General features: G+C 40.2%; 1 pseudogene; it reads right to left on the bottom strand.

Annotated features, from left to right (window-relative positions):
• Positions 1 to 6,862: 6,862 nt before the first annotated feature.
• Positions 6,863 to 14,982, bottom strand: LOC143545488 (cytochrome P450 76T24-like; annotated as a pseudogene).
• Positions 14,983 to 17,489: the final 2,507 nt, after the last annotated feature.

The following is a 17,489-nucleotide window of genomic DNA, read 5'->3' as shown; positions in this document are numbered from 1 at the left end:
AACCTAAACCGACCGAACACTCAGAAATACCAAACATCAATAATCATATATCAATCATCAATAATAACACAATGATATTCTTAGTCACATGAGAAAAACTATAAAGATTACAAACTATACATCCCGGGTGCGATTCTAGGAGATTAGCCGAGCCTTGACATCATAGAATCTTCGATTCGGATGATGTGAATCATATGTAGGGTCTTGGCACGAGCTATGGTGGTGGAAATCGCCTCCAGCCGCCAAGAATGATATGGAATGAAAGCTAGGTCAAAATGCAGCCAAAAACCCTTTTAAATAAGCTGTTACGAACTCCGGACCGTGGCCCACGGTGGTCCAAGAACCCACGGTACGGTGTAAACTGTTGTTTTTGGGCTGGGTTGACCATGGGCCACGGTTTTGACCGTGGGCCACGGTGGGACACTTGCCCAAATTCTTTTTTTCTTCATATCTTTCTCGTTTCATATACACATTAACCAACCATCAAACACCGTTTGTAAACCGCTTGTTATTGTTTACATCAAGTGAAACCGAGTTCTTTTAACGACCCGTCTAGTTTAGTATTCCACGCCCTTGGAGCTTGACGTAGACCGTATAACGCTTTAGCCAACTTGTACACTTTTCTTTCTTCACCTTTCTTAACGAACCCATCTGGTTGAAACACATACACCTCTTCTTTTAAATCACCATGAAGAAACGCGGATTTTACATCCAAGTGATGAACTTCCCAACCTCGGTTTGCTGCTAACGCGAGTAAAAGTCGAACGGTTTCGATTCTCGCCATTGGTGCGAACACCTCTTCGAAATCGATCCCATAATTCTGAACATACCCCTTAGCTACGAGTCGGGCCTTGTACTTGGTTATTTTCCCGGCTTCATCTCTTTTGACCCACTTTAAACCTATCAGTTTTACTTTGGGTGGTGCTTCGACTAACCGCCATGTCTTGTTTCTTTCTATCGACTCGATCTCCGCTTCCATTGCTTTTCTCCAATGTTTTTCGTTATTCCCTTCACGAAAATTTACCGGTTAATCATCGAATAATAATAGGAGATTTATCCCGTCGGTTGTCGGGTCTTGATCGGCGGGTGTCGGTATACCTTCAACCAAAAGTCGCTAAATTTCTTGGGTAAAACCGTCTTTCGAGTAGTTCGACGCGGTTGAATTACTTGTAACGGTTCTTCGTTTAGGCTAGTGTCGTGCCTAGTCGGACTTACGGGTGGGCTGGCACCTTCTGAATTTGACGACTCACTTCCGTTTCTAATACGAACCAACTCACCGGTATCATGACGGTCTACGGACCCGGTGTCAAACCCGGATGTCACTTGCTCCGGTTCGGGTTCAATGTCGCACCTGACAATAAACTCGGTCCATTCAGGACCCTTTTCGCCCTCTTGTTTGTCAAGATCAGCCCACGTGTACCTTTTACACTCGGCAAACTTGACATCCCGCGTAACATGTACTCGTCTTTTGATCGGATCAAACATACGGTAGGCTTTTGTTCCAGGTTGAGTACCTAAGTGAATCATCACAACACTTCGGTCGTCCAATTTCTTTTGACCGGTACCAAGGACTTTGACATACCCCGTGAATCCGAACACTTTAACGTGTGAAAGGTTCGGTTTTCTTCCTTTTAAATGCTCGTACGGAGTCGAATCCTCCAACGATTTTGTTGGTGACCGGTTTAGTAAATAAACCGAGTGATGAACCGCTTCTCCCCATAGGTCTTGTGGTAGTGACATCGCCTTTAACAAACTTCGAGTCGTACCAAGTATGGTTCGGTTTCTTCTTTCAACCACCCCATTTTGATGTGGGGTGTACGGGGCCGTAAACTGATGTGCCACACCTATACTTGATAAGTAATCTTCCAACACATGGGATGTAAACTCACCCCCATTGTCGGTTCGTATGATTTTGAGTTTCTTGCCTGTTTCGTTTTCCACCCTTTTCACGAAATCAATGAGTAAACCCGCAACTTGGTCTTTCGTCTTTATCGTGAAAACCAACATATAGCGGGTGTAGTCGTCAACAACAAGTAAAAAGTATCGGTTGCCACCATGTGTCTCGGAAGTAATCGCGCCACAAACATCGGCATAAACGAGCTCGAGCGGTACCTTTGCACGATAATTGGATTCTTTCAGGATATCCGATCTTGTTTGTTTGCCTAGCATACATGCATCACAAATTTGCATCGGGTGTTTGATTCTTGGCACTCCATCCGCGAGTTTCAAGAGACCCCGAAGGGCATCGAAATTCAAATGCCCCAATCGAGCATGCCATATCCATGCAACATTATGCAAATTGACTTGTAAGCAAACCGGAGAAACAACCTTTCAATTAATTTTATAAACCCGGTTGAAGGAACGCAGTACCTTGATTAGAAGTCTTCCATCTTGTTCGAATATCCATAAGATACCGTCTTGGATCCCGATCTTGCATCCTCCTTCGTCTAATTGCCCGAGACTTATAATATTATTTTTGAGAGATGGAATAAAATAAACATCACTCAATGCTCGTTGTTCTCCCCTTTGACCTTCTACTACTATCGTGCCCCGACCTTCGATTTCAACACACGAACCATCACCGAAACTTACTTTACCGGTCTTGTTACGATCAATGTTAGAAAACCATTCCGGATTTCCCGTCATGTGGTTACTCGCCCCGTTATCAAGAATCCACGTGTTTTTATCACATGGGGTTGAAGCATATTGCTTCGGATCAACCCGGTCTTCTTTTAGAAAAACGACGTCTTCCTTACTCCGAGCTACCGTCATCATGTTTAGAACCGGTCCGCCATCTTGAGCGAGGTTACTTTGATCGTTTGTCTCCTTGTTTCGGTTAGGACATGACGTGGCAAAGTGTCCTAGTTCATCACACCGATAACATTTAATCTTTGACCGATCCTTCTTAACTCGGGGTTCTTTCTTTTCCCGATCCACAACCTTACCCTTTCCCTTGTTCCTTTGACTTGATTTGGTTCCCATCTAGCCTTTCCCATGACGCCTTTATTGATTGCTTTTAGCTTTCCATTCATCATATGTATATAGGAGTTGTTCTTGCTTACCGGATATGGGTTTATCTTCATCTCCAGATCGTTCCTCGAACGCTTTTAGGCGTCCAACGGCTTCATGGAACGTCATGGTCTTTATATCGGCAAACTGTTCAATAGTAGCAACAATCGCTATATACCTCTTTCTCGGAACGGACTTCAAAAGCTTTCTCACAAGGGTCTTTTCTTCAAACGGTTCTCCAAGATTGCTTGCTTTGGAAGCTATTTGGCTAATCTTGGTCGAGAAGTCATCAGTCGTTTCCGTTTCTTTCATCTTGAGTACATCGAACTCATGTTGACAATACGTGCTTCTCGAACCCTATCAACCCCAATGAAACGAGTCTTAAGTGCATCTCATATCTCTTTAGCGGTGGAAAGGTGAGCCACTTGCATCACCAAAGCCTCCGGCATGCCTTGATAAAGATACACAATCGCCAACCCATCTATCTTTGGGTCAACAACCGTTCCCGTTCTTGGTTCGATAGCCTCCAACAACCCTTGAACCTTGAAGATGGCCTTGATTTTTACCGTCCAAATCGTATAATTGGTGGACGTAAGAATCGGAAACTGAATCGAGAGGGAACTCGGTTCTTTGGGAAAACCGACTTGATTATTTGGTTGATCACCCATCGTTTCTTATTCATTGGTACTTCAGACCAAACCTTGATTCAATTTCTTGAACCAAAATTTGTTCGGCGAAAAAGATCTCGTATACAGAAGAAACTTTAATTCTTTAAATATAAGAATGAATATTTTCTTTCTTTCGTAGCCTTCTGTGCAAATCTTCAATTATTCACAAAAGGCCAAAACTTCAAATAAAGAAACTAATCCTTCTCGAAGCCTCACAAGTCTTTTATGACCAAAATAAAAGAAACCCCAATTAAAAGATTCATAAACTTAACTTCCCTGCTACTAATTCTTTACACCAACACCAACACCAACTTAACAAAGTTTCTCTAACGTGAACCAAAATAATTGGTCGCCGGTAATCAGATGTTCTTAAAACTTGTCGGCCTTGTTCAAGATCGAATCAATGTTCTAGAAACCCACCGTCCTTGTTCACCTTCGTCGGAGACCAAACGCAAACCTTGACGGAAAATAGATGACCACCGAATCTTTCTTTCCGGTTGCCGCTCTTGATCTTCGATCGATCTTAGAACCCGTGCTGAGATCTTGCAACCAGGTGATGCAACCAGATTGCCTTCCTCGCCGGACTACCCTACGATCGGAGATGCCTTGCGTCGCCTGAACTTGTTGATCGATACTTAAGCTCTGATGCCAATTGAAGACAATAAGATTCAAGTCTAAACTTTTATTGTATTGATTGATAAGTTGTTGTGATTACTTGATTACAAATAACCCCTATATATAACCATACAATTACTTGTTAGACAAGAATATGAGAAAAACTAACTCAAAAACCCCCCTAGGTTTGTAAGTACGACAACTAGGTCCCCGCACTTACGCAAGATTACACTAACATATTCCACAAGTTACTGGTAAGCAATGCATTGCAAATTTTGAGGAGTACGTGTTGAACCAATTTGCCCGCGGTGCTGGATTCCCCGGCTGCTAGCCCTAAATGTATTGAGAATCCGTTCAAGGGCTTCATGCTTGAATGACGGTTTGAGATTCGGTTTATGAAAATAAGTTATGTTGGATTGGTAGTTATGTTGTATATGTTTTTGTGGCCTTGTTTCAGGTTTGTGAAGGCTTTACAGAACCTGATTCAAATGAAATTTGGAAGTGAACATGATTGTGTACTCTTGGATAAAAATGCTTCAAATATTTTTTTAGTGTAACCTATGAATGTTTATATTGAATACAGTGTCTGGTAAATTTTTAATAAAATATGTTTTTTTGATTTACCGTTCGTTGGTTATCTGTGGATAAATTAGAGGAGAAAGAAATAACTTTAGATTATTTGTCGGTAAATTAGAAGGTGAGTCGTTGCTAAATTGTGTTTGTAATCTGTCGATAAAATGTTTTATTTATTTTTTTAAGATTTTGTGAGCTTCGTTGGTAAATTACTAACGGACTTTGTTGTCGGTTATTTTCCGCCAGTGAAAATCCAGTTTTATAGTAGTGAAACAAATATGTTAGGCCTTTTGAAAAAAACAAGAAAGAAAAACTATAACTGTAATACTGAAATAGTTTTATAAGTTTATTCATAAAATAATACTAATAAAACTCAGATTTCGTGTACTAGTCTTTGGTGTACGGTCCTTTTGCCGTTAATCTTATTATACTATTGAAACGATACAAAATATCCACGTGGTCTTCGACTTGCATGTTCGTATTGGCTTTTAAGTCATTCAGTTTACATTTATAGAATTGCCACATAATTCACTAATTAATATTTTCTACAATCATAACCTCACTAATTAATCTTAAATATATATAAACGAAAGCTCCTTATTTTCTCTCAAACCACAAGATTATTTTATTTGTAAATGATGATTCTCATGCATTTGATCCGAATTCACGGGTATGGGTCTCACCAAACCCAGTGCCATTAAACGGTTTATAAGATCTCATTATATTAAAAATTAATCTCACCAAATATTTGATATGAAAATCTTAAAAATAGGGATATACTAAAAATTAATATCCTATTTTTTTTTAAAAAAAAAGATACTTTACTATTTATAATTATGAAACAATTTTATAGTAAAAAAAATAAGTGGTTCATGGGTCTCATCAAACCCAGATAGCTTTTAAACGAGTTTAACATCTCATTTATTTGTGAAACTCTTTTATCATCAAACCTTAAACCTTATGTATATTATTAATTTCCTTACAATAAACAAAATTAAAATACAAAAGACATAAATATTAAAAACGCAAAATGTAAAACAAATCCCGTAACCAAACCCTAATTTTAATTTGCTAATGTGAATTTAGTCAGAAGGTTCTTTTTTCTTTTAAGTTTAACTTAAATAAAAAGTTTCACAAAATAATATTCAAATTATAACAAATGAACATAAACGAATAAATATAAAAAAAATTAAGTAGATAACTCATTCAACTTTTCTTTAAAAAATGAACATAACACAACATAAATTAATAAAAACAAGTTCAAGTATATTATTAATTTATTACAATAAATAAACTAAAATCCAAAAAACTACATTCACAATATTAGAAACGAAAAATTTAAACAACCCCGTAATACGGGGGATAAAAACTTGTGTTTTATATAATCATAACCAACTATTTCCTTTCAAATGATTTAAAAACCGATTTTGACCACAATTAATTATTTATAACTGATTTTGCCTTCCATTTTTTATTATAACCTATTATTTTAGCAATTCAATGATTTGTATAACAAATTCTCATTCCACCATTTATACATATTTTTCCTACATATTGTGGTTTGTATAGAATAAGGTAAAAAATTCTTATGATATGCACATATATATAACGTTTGAAATATTTTCACTTGTGTGTAACACGGACCATTATATATCCTCGTGATGAAATAAAACATAACCACCAATAGGGTTGATGACCCATTAGTAAGACAAAACCTTTAAAACACCAATGAGTTAGGATTTGAGAGAACTTGAGTTCAAGTCTCTCATATATCAAAATTTCGTTGTTTAAAATAAATAAATAAATAGATAAATAAAACATAACCACATTTCACAAGTACACACATACATTTATATCGTCACTTTTGAAGTAATTTAAGGCAAAAACTTCAAATGTATCACAATAAATTACAGCTTCTTCATAAGCTTTTAGAATATATTGACCATTTATTAACCACAAAACAGAAAGTGCACGCATGGCTTTATGGCATTATGTACTTATTCAATCGAAATAGGGTATGCGCCAAGTGGAGTTGTCCTGAGCAAAGTTAGGCCAAAGACATCATTCATGTCCATATCTTTTCTAGCATGAGTAAGTTTCCAATCAAAATGACATACGAACGACGCCACAATTAAGCTCACCACTCTGTGAGCCAAGGGTATTCCAGGACACATCCTTCGCCCTGATCCAAATGGTAAAAACTGAAAGTGTTGACCCTTATAATCAACCTCGGTTTTCATGAACCTTTCAGGCATAAAGCTCAAAGGATTTTCCCAATATTTTGGGTCCCGTGACATAGCCCAAACATTCACAAGAATTTGTACGTTCCTGGGTACAACATATTCGCCGAGTTTAACTTCTTTCTCAGTTTTATGAGGCGCTAATAAAGGAACGGATAGATGAAGACGCATTGTTTCTTTGATGACAGCATGCAAATACGGCAGGTCCAGGATTTTCTCTTCTTGGATTTTACCATCTTCTCCTACTTTAGTGGAAACTTCTTTTCAAACTATTGTGAACGCGTCAGGGTTAAGAAATAGTTCGGTAATAGCCCATTCTGTTGTGTTTGAGCTTGTTTCTGTACCGGCTATGAATAAATCTTGTCATTTACAAAAGATAATGTTACTCAAAAGTTTTTTTACCATCATTAGGTATATTAAAATATTGATATCTTTTTTTTCTTAATGATAAACTAACCTACTTCTAAATGCTTTTATAAACCACCAATACACCCTTTTAGAATAGAGCGGAGACACCTTAGTAAGACCATCTCCTTTTATTGATATCTCATACATACTTGTTGCTTTAGTTTTTTTTAACAAGTGGAAGTTGCTAAAATCATTATTATTCTTTAGTGTTCTAAAAAATGTTATTTTCTGTTTAAAACTAGGTTCATAAAACATGTGGTGTCCTTTTCAAAAGATATATTTCCTTTGTTTTCTGTCCCATTCATTTTCAACGTGTATCAATTTCTGTCCCATTCATGTTCATCCTATTATTTGTTTTAAAATTACTTACATAAAATCTCAAGTGTCCAATGTCACCTCAAAAGATATCCAATGCCGTCCCCAGTGATATGTTCTAAAATAAAATCTCACGGGTAACATTTAATTTTTTTTACTGTGTTTCATACAATGTAAACGAAACAAAAATAGAAACATGATAATTAATAAGTTTAACATATTAATAACTTTTTTTTACTCTTTAGGTTATGAAAGCTAGAAATCGAGTCATTATAACCTTTTCTTTTACTTTATCAAACGTTTATATTTTGACCGCACAAATTAAATCATTGTTCAAATACTCACCACCCATTTGATTGTGCAAACCCGTCTTGATAAGCTTCGTTTTAGAAAAAATCTTTCGACGGTTGCGGCAATAAATCCAACGCTAGCTTTAATATTCGGTAAACCGGAAAGAACCAGAGGCGAAGGATAGTGAGGGCCAGGGGTGGCCCCGGCCCCCCCTGTTTTTTCGCGCGTTAGTGTAAATTTAGCCGTTTTTCGTCCGAAATATTTTATGCGTAGTGTAAATTTACTTGTTTTCGACCAAAAATTTAAGCCCCCCCCCCCCCCGATTTTCACGTCCAAGCTTCGCCACTGGAAAGAACGCCACTTTTCCTTAGGTTTATCGAATATTGAAGCTAGCGTTGGTTTTACCGGTTGTAACCACAACCATTGAAAGGTGTTTTTTTTCTAAAATGAAGCTTATCAAGATGGATTTGCGCAAGATGAGTGATGAGTATTTGAACAATGTTTTAATTTGGGCAGTCGAAAGAGAAACGTTTGATAGAGTAAAAGAAGAGATTGTGATAGCTTGATTTCTAGTTTTCAAAAACCGAATAAAAGAAATCAGGTTAGTGTGCCCTATGCGGTTGCCACAAGTCCAATGACGGTCTGAAGATATCTTTTTATTTTTCATTCGATGATAAAAGGATGGATTTAGTGATATACGTACCACTAGTAAAGTCTTGATGTGTATAAGGCTGAAGTCTTCTCCATTATCTTCACTATAATCCAGCAATGAATCCAACATGTCACCAAACCTTGGCAGCTTCAACTCCCTATGTTTTAACCTCTCATTTATGAAACCTTGTACGACATGGTCTAACCATGCATAAGCAGCCTTAGCCTGTCTTCGTATGTTCTGCGGGTCCAATGGCTTCAGTATTGGAAATATATCGGCTATGTTAAACTTCCCGTCTACCTCCATTAATGTCTTCACCGCGGTCTTAGACCCTCCAATATCCTCGGACTCATAATGAAAACCATTATATCAGTTTTCCTTTTATATTTCATAGAAACATCCAAACGATTTACAATGAAGTGGCAGATAAGCGGGCAACAAGCTGCTCCGCAACCCCCTTTTGGATAGCAAACCCAATCCGACTAAAAACAAAGTTTTGATTCTTATGGTCTGATACGTTACTATACACAACTTTCTGAACCCTATTCAAAAGGTCCACGGCATCCAGAGCTAAGAAACCAAAAGTGTCAAAGGCGAAGGGGATAAACACGTGTTGATTCTCCAAACAAGCTCTCTCGTGTTTAGCAACCTTGCCCGATGCCGCCTTCAATGCTGCCTGGCCTGCTACAAATCCAGTGTCCCTAATCCCAACAAGAGGGAACACTCCTGTGAGGTCGACACAAGCGTGTTTTCCCCCTACCCACCCAAAAACAAGTATATCGGCCGGTCGTAATGTAGATCTTCCTTCTTGAGGATCCGTAAGAAAGTTTACGGGAGCTTCCTTTTTAGCCGAAATTCCGGCTCGTTTAAGAACATCGCATAGAACATCCCTCACCAAATCATGCCTGTACTTAAACCCAGGCAACTCTTTGCAGTGAACCGCATGCTCGCCAAAAGAATCCAAACAAACCTTACGGCAAACCGGGCACGGCTCATCTACCGGAAACAAAGGGATCATTAACCGATACTTCAGGATGGCCCGGTACTCCAAAGCCGACATATGTTGGCCCAATCCTTCAATAGGGAGAACACTTAAGAAATCTTAAGCCCGAGGAGCCCGAAGACACTCAAACACCGCTTTCTGACGAGGGGATAAATCAAACTTCATTTCCAAACTCTTGATGATTCCACTATAAAGGGCACTCGCCAAAGCATGTTGGGCTTTAGGGGGCGGTGTCTTTATTAGAGAAACCGCTAATGTCAAAATTGGGAAGTGAAATGTGCAACCGATCTATCGCACTCCCATAATCGGAGTCAAACCCATCAATAACACAACCTCTAAGAATGTGGTCTTGTAATTCCCAAGATTGCGCCTTCGAGGCCACAAACGCATAAGTAGAAACGTCTGAAGCTGAACATAAACCCAAACCTCCAAAACGAGTCGGAAGTGATGCCAACCTCCATTGAAAATCTCCAAAGAAGGGACCACCACAAACCACGATGTCCTCAATCTCCCCCCGAAGGCCATTGTCAAACACAGAAACTGCTTCCCCTACATACACAGGTTGGCATGTTCTGAGACCAAACAACAACTTTCCAACTCCCATACATGAGCGGAGCAAAAGGAGCTCGCATTAAGGGTCCCGCAAATGCGGGAGATAGCTCATCAAATCCACAGCTCGCGAAGCCCTTTTCATAGCAAGTTCACTGATGAACCCGACATCCCGGCTAACGGCTCCCCCGAGGAGTTTCACACCTAGCACCGGTCTTCCAATTTCACAGGGAAACACCCCCTCCTGCACCTTAGCCCCATTGCACAACGGCCAAAATACTTCGGTTTTCTTAATATTAAGTTCAAGGCCCAGGCGGGGACCCTCCAACCTGATAATATCTAAAGCTTTGGCAACCTCTTTAGAGTCCCCAATAATTGTACAATCATCTTGGTACCAAGCATGAAAGAGAAGCTTACAGGAACTCTAGACTAGATGAATAAGTGGGTGCAGAACTAAGGCGAAAAGAAGAGGTCCCAAGCCCCGCTGAACCCCAGTGGTGGACCAAATGTGGCCATCCCCCACATATAGCCTGGCCGGTTGCCCATATAAAAAGTTCACCCATAAGGAAATAGATGGGCATCGGGCCCGAACCTCATTCAGAAGGGTAGTCCTATCCACCAAGTTGAAGGCATTACAAAAATCAATAGTAAGCATAGCCAATGACCCATCAGAATGGAACTTACTTAAAAACCTGTTCGCGCTATGAAGAACGGCCTCTGCACCACTAGGGACTCCCACCCCAAACTGAAAGTTGCACAGGTATTTAGTAATGTCTTTCCCAACACCCCTCATGTCACACCCGGCCCTGAGCGGCGGAAACAGCCGGGCGCGCTCGAGTGGGGATTGATAATTAAGCACGGGCCATTGCAAACATTCAAAGTAAGATTTTCATTGCGCATGAAATGTTTAATACAAATACATTACATTGTTTAAAAATTACATAAAAACATCCAATTATAAAAACTGTTGAAGATTTTCACGCCGTATCCCCTTGCGCGGCGGGAACAACCACGCGCATCGAAGGGATAGAACTAAAATCTTCCAAAAAGCTAGTTTTAGATGTTCAGCGTGAGGTGCTCTAAGTGTGACTCCATGCGCTACCTAGTTATCTCCTGAAAGACACGTAAAAACATTTGAATCAGTATAAACTGAGTGAGTTCACAAGTTTTAGTAACTTGATAAATCGTATTGCATCATAATCTTGATAAAAATCATTCTGAAACGTAATTCTGATAGCATCATTAAAACACATGCTTGGTAAAACATAGTTCTATCAACACATTCTGATAAAATCGTCCCGCGGGTTACGCGCGAACATTTCTGGGAACTGTGCTCGTCTGTGTAAGTGGCGCTGCCACTACGAGCGAAACAAGTAATACCGTCCCGCGGGTTACGCGCGGACACATCTGAAAAACCGTGCTCGTCTGTGTAAGTGGCGCTGCCACTACGAGCGAATAATACCGTCCCGCGGGTTACGCGCAGACGTTGTGCCGGAAAACAAGGCGCTCGTCCATGCAAAGAGGCGCGACCCCTACGAGCGGGCTCAAACCCATAGTACTGCCCCATGACCATACTAGGCACTCGTCCATGCAAAGAGGTGCGACCCCTACGAGTGGGTGGATCAAACCAGCAGTCCCTACCCTTAGAGTTCCAATGGTAAAGTGATCACTTACTCGAGTTCTAGCGCACATACATCGAAAACCTTAGATAACCGTTCGCATTACTCATTATGAAATATAATTTAAACACATAATCGCTTGCATAGCTTGTAAGTATACCATGATAAAACATTATTTAAGTACGTGTCCCTCGCCCCGAAAACAGTTTAAAAACAGTGAAAACAGCGAGAATAGGGGCTGTGAGACTCACCTGTGGTTCTTGTTAAGGGATTAATCGAGATTCGGGTTTTCTTGGTGTTGGCCTCGGAATTGAAGGTCTAGAATGTGATTAAATAACAAGAAGTATATATATTAAGATCAAGAATTAGGAGAATATAAGGGTTGGAAAGCAGATCTCAAGGTTATATTCTTGGCTTACCTGGTAACAGGATCGGAAACGAAAACAACGGATGCTTGGGAGATGATTAGTGCAAGTTGCAGTTCTTAAGAGAGAAGTTTGAAGTGTGTTTTGGGTGATAGTTTAGGTTACATATTTATAGGCAAACTTAAGGGAACACAATCCCTTGCTTTAGGGGATTGTAATCTTTTCATATCTAGGTGTAATGATGATAAGGTATGGAAATTATTATTATTTATTTAAAAGTGGAGTAGTGGATAAAAGATTTTGATTTGATTTGGTCAGGACATGCAGGTCTGGGGTTGGTGAGAATGGGGTGGCTGACAGTTGACTTTTCATGTTACAGTGTGCTTTTTCAGGTACTTTTGTCAGTGTACAGTAAAAAGTGGAAAATCTCTGAAACATGCTACTGTTTCCTTTTGGGCGGGAGTAATCTCCTTACGTCTGGAGAATAGACTAAGTGTTCTGTGCGTATCACTTTGTGCGCATAGCTTTCTGCGTGAAGGACATTTCTTTGCTGCGGGTAGGTGCGTAACCTTCTCGCAGTTAGGACATTGAGTTTCATTTGTAGATTCTTCAGGTGGTCTTGGTATTTCAACATAGTGATCAGTTATGTTGAAGTCAATTCCATCTTGGAGCTTCAGACAAACTAGCTCTCAATGTTCCCGCCATGCGGGGAGGTTAGTTCCCTTCCGCACGCGCATAAACGATTTAGGATGCACCCGCCTTAGCATCATGCGGGATGGTCAACCCATTAGACAACATAACGTTAAGGTACATGAAAACATAAAGCCAAAACATTCGCGCATGGCGCATATAACATATGCCCACACTGGTTCTTAACATGGCGCGCTCGCGCAGGGCGCACATAACAAATGCACGCGCTGATTCTAATATGGCGTGCTCGCGCAGGGCGCACATAACAATTACCTAATATTTAGGTTGATTACTTGGTTTAAGGGATTGGGAATTTACCGGGTGTCACACCTCATAGCCACCTTAGAGATCAATCTTCTCCAAATGGCACCTACGGCAATGGGTCTAATCCCATTGTCCGGTTTGAGCAACGGTGTGAGAGGAGCCGACGCAATGAACTCTGCCCAAACCCTTGGGCATCCCCCCCCCCAACATAAATTAACCATCGCAGTAGTAGCCTTTAGTAACCCAACAGCGATCAGCGACCCCTCTCCACAAAATGCATCCAAAATATGTTGTGCCCTCAATCCATCTCGTCCGCATGACGTCCCTTTAGAGAAGGATTTAATGCATCCAAGAACACAATCCTCATCAACAACAAGAGGAGGCTTAGAAAGCAATGAAGCAGGCATAACCGGCGGGGGCAAATTGGGATGCTTAGCCACTAACGCTTTCAAAGTGTCATTGCCGAAAGGTGCAACCCCTGAAGAGCATAATACTTTAATGGCGGCAGTAAAATGCCCGTCCGCCACTTTTCGTAAACATTGTTTCACATTGGCGCATACCGCAACATCATCGTGCTTAGCGAGAGGCTCCCCATGACTCGAGTTCACCCCTATAGGTGTGGCAAAAAGGGATAAAATAAGAGCATCAAAACCATCCTTAGCACCCCAACTTGCTAGTGCTTGTTGAATACTCTGACATTGCAAAGACTTTCTATTACCGGGTCTGTGCTCCTAACGTTTAGAAGGTCTGAAAACACGCAGCGTGCACCGCGGTAACAAGAAAAGTTTCACCCATGCCTCAATAGAGTCTGGCATAGCAACCACCTTACCCAGAGCCGCAGTTAATGCTTGAGCAAATGCCATACGACAACTATGAGGGATGCTCTTAACAGTTGTGATAGGAAGAGAGAAGACGCGGTCAAGGAGAACCTCATCCACCACTATCCCTCCCAAGGGAGCAACATCTCTCATAACATGTGGTTTATCAATCCCTACAATAAACTCCTCCACAGCTCCCACACCCTCGTTGTACTTGGTGACTCCATCAGCATGATGATCGTCACGTTTCGTGAAAAGCACGTGTTGGATATCTGGTTTACCGCCACCGCAAATGCCAAATTTCCTATGTTCACAAGCTCGTTTTTTAGTGCGGATTGGTTAAGGAAGTCTAGCATCTCGTCCACCACGTTCTGGCGGAGGCCACGAAGGGTGTCGAGTTTGTGTTGGTGGGTGAGGTATGTATTGAGGGCTTTTCTTATGGTTCTCCAATCTTCGTTGGCTGAGATCCATAATACTGCCTTGTCATGGTTCTCCAAGGCAGTGACAGCGTCAGGGATCATGCGGCCAGAGCAAACCTCATCCTGGCGTTGCAGGATTTCTCTGGCCGCATCAGGTGTGGATGCTACCACACTTGTGACGCTGCCCAGACAAATGGTCATAAGTGGACCATGTTTTTGAGAGAGTTTGGCTAGTGACTCGTGTGGTTTTGGTCCAATGTCAAGAAGGTTTCCGACGATGGGGAGTCTTGTAGGGCCGGGTGGCATTCGCCTTTTGCGGTATAGGTCGAGGCCATGGAGGAGGAAGAAGAAGAAAACAATGGTCGAGATAATTAGAAGTAGAAGCTCCATTGTTTCCTTTTCCTTGTTTGTTATAAACAATGGTGGATAGTTAACATCTTTTATAACTTGTACAAATGTGTATTAATTTATGATTTCTAAAATCACTAATATATATTGAATCTAATCATATAATTTACTTATAGAAAATAAACTGTCATCTTCGCAGCCAATTGCTAGATAACGACATTTCTATTTGAAAGGCACTGATTTTTTTTCTTCTTTTGAACATATTAGGAAAATAAAGCATATGTCGTATTTGATATAAATCTATAAGATGTTGACAGTGATTCTATTTCAAGTTATTATTTGAAAGCACTATAACAGTTTGAAAACACACGTGATATATATTTAATGTAAAATTATATGAAATTTTGCAATTACTGTATTATATATAAACTGTATAATTGTATAATTTTCTTATAGCTAAGTGCATGGCTAATACACGAACCCTCCATATTTTGACTTCAATTTCAACAATCTTTCTCAACTTTTCTTATTATTATTATTATGAAAACAAACTCAAGTATTTATAAACCTAACAATCATAGTTAGACTAGAACTAGGAAACTACTAAAAGATAAACCTAAACTTTCAAATAAATAAAAAAACTTAAATAATATATTTGAATTTAATCTCCTCCTTATCCTCCCCTTGAGATCCACCTAGCCACCCCTCGGTTTTATCTTTAACGAATCGGGATTAAATATATCATTCACCCCCCTTAATCTTGATTCGTTCCTTTCAGATCTTCAATCCCGAGCAATTTCCTCATCTCTTCAAACTTTAACTTTGGTAGTGCTTTTGTAAGAATATCCGCATTTTGCTTCTCTCTACTAATGTGCTCAACTTCACCAAGTTCAATACATTCACGAATGAAGTGAAATCTAATATTAATATGCTTACTTCTTCCATGAAACACAGGATTCTTCATCAGATCAATAGCAGATCTATTATCCACATGTAAAGTCACCACCTTTTCATCATGCCTGGTCAACTCGCTTAACAATCCCCTTAACCATATAGCTTGACAAGCCGCGGTTGCTACTGTCATGTACTCAGATTCACACGATGACAAGGCTACGGTTTGTTGTTTTTGTGAGAGCCATGAGATCAATGCACCACCATAATAAAACGCCAAATCGGTGGTACCTCGTCCATCCATTTGATCCAGGTCGTAACTACTATCACAAAAACCAACCAACTCTCTACTACCGCATCTATACGTTAAACCATATCCACTCGTGCCTTGTACGTATCGTAATATATACTTTAGAATTTGCATATGGGATTGTTTCGGTTCTTGCATTAACCTACTAGCAACTCCAACCGAGTAACTCAAATCGGGCCTCGTGTGTGTCAAATACCTTAAGCTACCGATTATTCTTCGATATTCGGTTGCATCAACGGGTTCTCTTTCTTCATATTTCGTCACTTGCAACCGATGTTCTATAGGAAATTGAGTCGAGTTGCACTCGTTTAAACCTGCACTCATTAAAATTTTATTAGCATAAGCTTCTTGTTTCAACTTTATCTCGTGCTTCTTTTGGGTTACTTCAATGCCCAAATAATAAGATAGCATTCTGAGATCTTGCATCTCGAACTCATTCTTCATTTGACTTTTGAATTTCTCAATCACGGCTTGACTTGAACCAGTCACGATAAGATCATCGACATATACACCAACAATCAGAATGTCGGTTCTCGTATTCCGCTTGTACACCGCGGGTTCTCTTGGACATCAAGTAAAATCCAAACCTTTCACGTCTTGTCGAGTTTTTCGTTCCAAGCTCGTGGGGCTTGGCTAAGACCGTATAAAGCCTTTCGTAACTTATAAACCATACCGTGTTTCCCGGGAACTTCAAATCCACCAGGTTGTTTTACGTACACTTTTTCCTTCAACTCCCTGTTTAAGAACGTCGACTTAACGTCCAAATGGTAAACAAACCAACCATAGATCGCTGCAATTGCTAAAATCAAGCGTATGGTTTCCATTCTCGCCACCGGGGCAAAAACCTCATCAAAGTCTACCCCGTGCTCTTGCACGTACCCCTTCGCGACTAGTCGTGCTTTGTACTTTGTTATTGACCTGCATGCATCACGTTTGGTTTTAAACACCCACTTCAAATCAACCGCCTTGTGACCCGCTGGTAGGTTACATAAGTCCCACGTATTGTTTTGTTCAACTGAGACTAATTCAGATCTCATTGCTTCTCGCCATTTCTTTGAATTTTTTGCCTCTTCAAAGGTAGCTGGCTCTTCATCTAGGAGAAGACATTCTCCTTCACTCAACACTACATAATCTTCAAATCTTTTCGGTGGGACCGATTGACGACCAGTTCTTCGCAGCTCAGGTTCGAGATTTTCTTCCGGTTGGTCTTCAAATTCAGGCACGTTAAGGTTTGTTGGGTCTTCGTTTTCAACTGGAATTTCTTGTTGAACTTCTTCTTGGACATGCTCGATTATAAATTCAACCCATTCAGGTCCGGTTCCGACTTGAAACGAGTCGGTATGTCGAGACCAGTCAAACTTTTGACTTTTTTCGAAACGGACATCCCGGCTCACATAAATACGGTTTTGAGCCTGGTCATACAACCTATAAGCTTTTGATCC

This window comes from Bidens hawaiensis, unplaced genomic scaffold (genome assembly GCF_021521415.1).
Source record: "Bidens hawaiensis isolate Kalapana, Puna unplaced genomic scaffold, B.hawaiensis_p1.1 tig00013978_1, whole genome shotgun sequence".
NCBI classification, from domain to species: Eukaryota; Viridiplantae; Streptophyta; class Magnoliopsida; order Asterales; family Asteraceae; genus Bidens; species Bidens hawaiensis.
The sequence above is the reverse complement of the archived record's forward strand: the minus strand, read 5'-3'. Positions and strand labels throughout refer to the sequence as shown.